At 39.4% G+C, this 7814-nt stretch overlaps 1 non-coding gene across 1 annotated transcript; it reads left to right on the forward strand.

Moving 5' to 3' along the window:
• The first annotated feature begins 6571 nt into the window (after positions 1-6571).
• LOC112793337 (small nucleolar RNA R71) lies at positions 6572-6679 on the forward strand. Its single transcript, XR_003198034.1, has one exon. It is a non-coding gene; the product is annotated as a small nucleolar RNA R71 (small nucleolar RNA).
• Positions 6680-7814: the final 1135 nt, after the last annotated feature.

Here is a 7814-nt window from a genome sequence, read left to right on the forward strand (position 1 = left end):
TGGCATCAAAAAGCCAGTAAGAAACGTTTTGGGCGTTGAACGCCCAAAAGAAGCACCCACTGGGCGTTCAACGCCAGTAAGGGTAGCCATCTGGGCGTTAAACGCCAGAAAGGAGCATCTTCTGGGCATTGAACGCCAGAAAGAAGCACCTTCTGGGCGTTCAACGCCAGATTGTTAGCATCCTGGGCGTTCAGAAAAACACCCAGTGACAAAGGACTTCCTGGTGTTCAACGCCAGAAAGAAGCATCAGCTGGGCGTTGAACGCCCAGGAGAAGCAGCATTTGGGCGTTAAACGCCCAAAACATGCATCATTTGGGCGTTTAACGCCAGGATGGTGGGAGGAGGTAAAATTCGTTTTTCTTTATAATTTTTCTAAATTTTTATGTTTCAATTCATGATTTCTTGCATAAATATGTTTCAAATTGTCATCCCTCAAATCAAATTAGTTTTCTAAAAATCCTAATTTCTAAAATCCCTTTTTCAAAAGTATCAAATATATCTTAATTCATAAACACAAATCTTTTTTCAATCCAAATCTTTTTCAAATCTTTTTCAACTCATCATATCTTCTGGATTTCGAAATTGCCTCTCCCTCTATTCCTCTCCTTTTCTTTCGTTTGCTTGAGGACAAGCAAACCTCTAAGTTTGGTGTGAGTTGCCATGATCACTGAGCTAAAACTCATCAAGATCATGGAACCTAAGGGAATAGGAAGAGCAAGGATGTGAACTGAAGGAACTAAAGCGTCAGAAGCCATTAGGACCAAGCACCCCACAGACTAGAGGAACATCCACTTCCCAAAAATCAGGTTGTTAAGTTCTAATTATAAGCTTTAACTCTGTGATAGTATTTTTATAGAAATTTACCTTAGAAGTTATATAGGAGTAGTAGTAATTAGTATCTCTATTTTGATTTTATCTCCAATTAAGCTATAATTTATTTTTCTCATCATTATCAAAGATGAATAAATTAGTAGATTCTTAGAATAAAGAGGCAATATTTTTTCGAGTTCTTAACAAGGAAAATTCTAATTATTTATATGTGGTGGCAATACTTTTTGTCTTCTGAATGAATGCCTGAACAGTGCATATTTTTTATTGAATTTTATGAATGTTAAAATTGTTGGCTCCTGAAAGAATGATGAACAAGAGAAATGTTATTGATGATCTGAAAAATCATGAAATTGATTCTTGAAGCAAGAAAAAGCAGTGAAAAACAAGCTTGTGAAAAAAAAAATTTACAAGGAATCATTGGATAAAGAAAAAAAGAAAAAGCCAATAGCCCTTAAAACCAAAAGGCAAGGGTAAAAAGGATCCAAGGCTTTGAGCATCAATGGATAGGAGGGCCCAAGGAAATAAATCCAGGCCTAAGCGGCTAAATCAAGCTATCCCTAACCATGTGCTTGTGGCATGCAGGTCCAAGTGAAAAGCTTGAGACTGAGTGGTTAAAGTCGTGATCTAAAGCAAAAGAGTGTGCTTAAGAACTTTGGACACCTCTAACTGGGGACTCTAGCAAAGCTGAGTCACAATCTGAAAAGGTTCACCCAATTCTGTGTCTGTGGCATTTATGTACCCGGTGGTAATACTGGAAAACAAAGTGCTTAGGGCCACGGCCAAGACTCATAAAGTAGCTGTGTTCAAGAATCAACATACTAAACTAGGAGAATCAATAATACTATCTGAATTCTGAGTTCCTATGGATGCCAACCATTCTGAATTTCAAAGGATAAAGTGAGATGCCAAAACTGTTCAGAAGCAAAAAGCTACTAGTCCCGCTCATCTAATTAGAATCTGAGCTTCACTTGAAACTCTGAGATATTATTGTTTCTTAATTTCTTTTCATCCTATTTTATTTATCTAGTTGCTTGAGGACAAGCAACAGTTTAAGTTTGGTGTTGTGATGAGCGGATATTTTATACGCTTTTTGGGGGTAATTTCATGTAGATTTTAGCATGTTTTAATTGGTTTTTAGTAGAATAATATTAGTTTTTAGGCAAAAATCATATTTCTAGACTTTACTATGAGTTTGTGTGTTTTTCTGTGATTTCAGGTATTTTCTGGCTGAAATTGAGGGAGCTGAGCAAAAATCGGAGTTAGGCTGAAAAAGGACTGCTGATGCTGTTGGATCCTGACCTCCCTGCACTCGAAATGGATTTTCTGGAGCTACATGAGTTCAATTGGCGCGCTCTCAAAGGCGTTGGAAGGTAGACATCCAGGGCTTTCCAGCAATATATAATAGTCCATACTTTGCGCGAAGAAAGACGACGTAACTTGGCGTTGAACGCCAAGTAGATGCTGCTGTCTGGAGTTAAACGCCAGAAACACGTCATGATCCGGAGTTGAACGCCCAAAACACGTTATAACTTGGAGTTCAACTCCAAGAAAAGCCTCAGCACGTGGATAGCTTTAGTCTCAGCCCCAGCACACACCAAGTGGGCCCCAGAAGTGGATTTCTGCACCAATTATCTTAGTTTACTCATATTCTGTAAACCTAGGTTACTAGTTTACTATTTAAACAACTTTTAGAGATCTATCATGTACCTCATGACATTTTCAGATCTGAATTACATACTTTTTGACGGCATGAGTCTCTAAACTCCATTGTTGGGGGTGAGGAGCTCTGCGGCATCTCGATGAATTAATACAATTCCTTTGTTTTCCATTCAAACACGCTTGTTCTTATCTAAGATGTTCATTCGCGCTTAATTATGGAGAAGGTGATGATCCGTGACAATCATCACCTTCCTCAATCCATGAACGTGTGCCTGACAACCACCTCCGTTCTACATCAGATTGAATGAGTATCTCTTAGATTCCTTAATCAGAATCTTCGTGGTATAAGCCGGATTGATGGCGGCATTCATGAGAATCCAGAAAGTCTAAACCTTGTCTGTGGTATTCCGAGTAGGATTCTGGGATTGAATGGCTGTGACGAGCTTCAAACTCCTGAAGGCTGGGCGTTAGTGACAGACGCAAAAGAATCAATGGATTCTATTCCAACCTGATTGAGAACCAACAAATGATTAGCCGTGCTGTGACAGAGCATAGGAACATTTTCACTGAGAGGATGGGAAGTAGCCATTGACAACGGTGACACCCTACATAGAGCTTGCCATGGAAGGAACCTTGCGTGTGGAAAAGGATTTCAAGGAAGAGTTGAAGTTCAGAGGACAAAGCATCTCCAAAACTCCAACATATTCTCCATTAATAAAGTAACAATTCCTTATTCCAAATACTTTGACTTCTTACCATTAAATCCAATTAATCTTATTAGCATCCTGACTAGGATTAATAAAATAAACATAGATTGCTTCAAACCAATAATCTCCGTGGGATCGACCCTTACTCACGTAAGGTATTACTTGGACGACCCAGTGCACTTGCTGGTTAGTTGTACGGATTACAAATTCGTGCACCAAGGATCCACCAATCGGACTCGGGGTGTAGGGATCACCTTCTTCACCCTAGGGGAACTCGGCACGGATGGCTTCTCGCGCACTTGGGAAGACCCCTCCCCAGCCGCCTTGGCCACAATATTTCTGGCAGCAGTCGCCCTTTGCGCCCTCTTAAAAGCTTTCATGGATTCATTATTTTTCATTGCCTCTGCAAATAAAACAGAAATCAAGCTACAAGTCGGGTAAGTCGGAAAGACAGCTATAAGCAACATAAACAGATAATAAAGGAAACACAAGATACCCAGTTCAATTTGAAGAAGAGCAAGATTGGTTAGAAATTTCTTTGTGTCAAGATGAGGAGGTTGACCCTAGCGTTCTTCCAAGACAGTCACAAAAGCTCGCTCAGCCTCATCTAACATTTCCCACGAATATCTGGAGACCCTCACCTCTTTTTGCCATTCCAAAGGAAAAGCAGGTTCGTCATGTTCATCCAGAAAAAAGGGCCGAGCTCCTTCAACAGCTCGGACCTTGAAAAAGTAGTTTTTAAAATCACGGAATGACTCGTCAAACATGGAAAAAACCTTCTTTCCTTGGGTAGAACGAAAGGAGACCCAAGCTGATTTCTTTTTTACTACACCAGGCTTAGTCAAGACAAACAGATAGAAAAAGAGAGATTGGGAAGCAGGAATACCAAAACCATTGCACAACAATTGGAAAATTTTTGTGAAACCCCAGGAATTGGGGTGAAGTTGAGAAGGGACAACATTACAGGACCATAACAAGTCGGTTTCAAATTGAGTAAAAGGAAGGGTAATATCCAGCGGATCGAAGAAAAAATCATAAACATAAAAGAAAGGGCGATCATCAACAACCCGAGTAGAAAAGCAGACTCTCTTGTCAGAAGAGGGAGGAATAAGCTCGTAGTTCTTCTCATCACTGGATTTACTACAAACACTATGAAACTGCCTAAGCTGAGCACAAAACTCAGAATCAACCAGAGAGACACACATAAGAACCATCGAGTCCACCCAATCGGCTATACCCTCAGGAACCTGGGAAGGCATCTCTACAACGTTATTTCGGGAAGACATGAGGCCAACTAAATCCTACAAAAAGAAAAGAAGAAAGGATTACTCAAAAAACATCTCGGACAAGGGTCAAAACATCTCGACGGGCGAATACACAGAAAAGGAAAAACCCTAAGACTCAAACTAAAAGTCCCGGGGCATCCTTTGGAGGCAGTAACAAAGCAAGGAGAAAGACAAAACACAAACAAAATAGAAAGTCATATTCCTACAGTCTATCAGCAAGAAACAAACATACCAGGCAAAAAGAGTCAAAGATGCAACCTTTTTTCAGAATCAAACAAAATTATCATTCCAAAGCTTCAAAATCAAAAGCATTTCACAACATGCAAAAGCCCTAAAGGTATCAAGCAGCGGGAAAAGCGAAAAAGACCATGCAAAAGACGAAGAAATTATGAGACGCACAGTGATCAGGCATAGCAAAAAGCAGAAAAGATCCAAACTTTTCCCAACCAAGATAAAAACTTTCTCAAAATAGACACAAAAATGGCGTAGAGGGAGGAAGAAAGAAGAACCAAACCTGGGAAAACGAGAGAAAGCTGCGAAGAAAAGCAGAGGAGCGGAAGGCAAAATCCAGAATCACTCCTTCTACCACAAAAAAAAGTCACAAAGCAACGTCGCTAGGCTGAAACGCGAAAACTACAGGCGGAGGCTTCAAAAAAGTCAAAAGGAAAAAGTTGAAAGTGAGAAAGTAAAGGGAGAAGTTACGAAGAAGAAGTGAAGAAGAGAAACCGTTTCTGATCGAGAAATTCAAAATAAAAACCAAGAGAAAATGAGGGCAATTAATGCCAATTAAATGCGGATATTAAAACCGCTTGCGTTCCCAAAAAAGCGCTGATATAAAAGCGCGCGCTTTTAGAGAAAAACGTTCTACATTCAAAAGCTGCTACAAAAAGGAGTCGACAAAATGCTTAAGTTCGGTTTCACAAGAGAAGGACCGAAGTCAAGGACTCGACCTCGACAAAGAAGACCGAGCTCAAGCAGGGGCACTGTTCATACCCTGGGTCGAGCTATCCGACCTGGGATGATCGACGACAAAGCGACCGACCTCTATAGGTCAAGCGGACCGACTTCTTCATAAAGAACTCAGCCAAGTCAACGAGCGAGCCCAATAAAGGGCCCGGGTAGAGGAACACGACTCAAATCCTAAGGCAGCCCAAGCCTATAGGGATAAAGGCGGTTCCGTTGAAGATACGCTGACCTCAACTCAAAGATAAAAGATAAGATAAGATAACTAACTTATCTTATCCAAAAGGTCACATCTCACCATTATAAATACACTGGAGCACCCAGGTATAACTCATACTCTGATTCTACTCAATACCTGCTTAATACCCTTGCTAACTTAAGCATCGGAGTCCCTTGCAGGTACCCCCACCCTTCGGGGACAAAGGAATCAGCACCACCACCAAGTCCAACAAGTCGGAGACAACAGCTCCGGCCGTCTCCCACCAGCCGGACACGTTAGCACCGACCTGTACAGAAGATCTCATCCGAGATCGACCTCCAGTTTTAGGTAACCCTCGCAACAGGGCTCTACTCAAAATTATCTATCTATTGCTGAGAAGATGATGGAAAAGGCTTGCTATTGCTAAACCTGTTTCTTCCACCATTATTAAAGCCTTGTTGAGGCTTTTGTTGATCCTTCCTTGAGAAATTTGGATGATTTCTCCATGAGGGATTATAGGTGTTTCCATAGGCTTCACCCATGTAATTCACCTCTGCCATTGCAGGGTTCTCAGGATCATAAGCTTCTTCTTTAGAAGATGCTTCTTTAGTACTGTTGGATGCATTTTGTAATCCATTCAGACTTTGAGAAATCATGTTGACTTGCTGAGTCAACATTTTGTTCTGAGCCAATATGGCATTCAGAGCATCAATTTCAAGAACTCCCTTCCTCTGAGGCATCCCATTACTCACAGGATTCCTTTCAGAAGTGTACATGAACTGGTTATTTGTAACCATGTCAATGAGTTCTTGAGCTTCTGCAGGCGTTTTCTTTAGGTGAATGGATCCACCTGCAGAATGGTCCAGTGATATCTTAGAGAACTCAGATAGACCATCATAGAATATATCCAAAATGGTCCACTCTGAAAGCATATCAGAAGGACACTTTTTGGTCAACTGCTTGTATCTTTCCCAAGCTTCATAGAGGGATTCACCATCTTTTTGCCTGAAGGTCTGAACATCTACTCTAAGCTTGCTCAGCTTTTGAGGAGAAAAGAACTTGGCCAAGAAGGCCGTGACCAGCTTATCCCAAGAGGCCAGGCTATCTTTAGGTTGTGAGTCCAACCATGTTCTAGCTATGTCTCTTACAGCAAAAGGGAAAAGCATGAGCCTGTATACTTCAGGATCTACTCCATTAGTCTTAACAGTATCACAGATCTGCAAGAACTTAGTTAAAAACTGATAGGGATCTTTTGATAGAAGTCCATAAAACTTGCAGTTCTGTTGCATTAGAGCAATTAGTTGAGGTTTCAGCTCAAAATTGTTTGCTCCAATGGCAGGGATTGAGATGCTTCTTCCATAAAAATTGGAAGTAGGTGTAGTATAATCACCAAGCATCTTCCTTGCATTATTGTTGTTGTCATTATTTTCGGCTGCCATCTCCTCTTCTTTTTCGAAAATTTTTGTAAGATTTTCTCTGGATTGTTGTATTTTAGCTTCTCTTAGTTTCTTCTTCAGAGTCCTTTCAGGTTCAGGATCTGCTTCAACAAGAATGTTCTTGTCCTTGCTCCTGCTCATATGAAAAAGAAGGTAACAAAAAATAATAATAGGGATCCTCTTTACCACAGTAGAGAGATTCCTTTATGTGAGTAGAGAAAAATAAGAAGAAAATCCGAACACAGGTAGAGGGGAGAAGAGGGTTCAAATTTTGAGTAGAAGAGAAGTGTTAGTAGATAAATAAATAAATAGAAGAAGATGAGAGAGAGGAGTTTTTGAAAATTAACTAAAATAAAAGAAAAATATTTTTTGTTTTTATTTTAAATTAAATTTAAAATTCGAATTTATAAAAAGGAATAAAATTAAAATTTAAATAATTAGTTAAATAAAAAGATTTTTGAAAAAGAAGGAGGTGATTTTCGAAAATTAGAGAGAGGAAAGTAGTTAGGTGGTTTTGAAAAAGATAAGAAATAGTAAAACAAACAAAAAGTCAATTAGTTAGTTGAAAAAGATTTGAAAATCAATTTTGAAAAGATAAGGAGTTAAAAAAGATTTTTGAAATTGATTTTGAAAAAAAAATATGATTGAAAAGATATGATTGAGATTTGTTTTGAAAAAGATTTGAAAAGGAAATTAAAAAGATTTGATTTTTAAAATTAAAATTGATTACTTG

Source organism: Arachis hypogaea, chromosome 3 (genome assembly GCF_003086295.3).
Source record: "Arachis hypogaea cultivar Tifrunner chromosome 3, arahy.Tifrunner.gnm2.J5K5, whole genome shotgun sequence".
NCBI classification, from domain to species: Eukaryota; Viridiplantae; Streptophyta; class Magnoliopsida; order Fabales; family Fabaceae; genus Arachis; species Arachis hypogaea.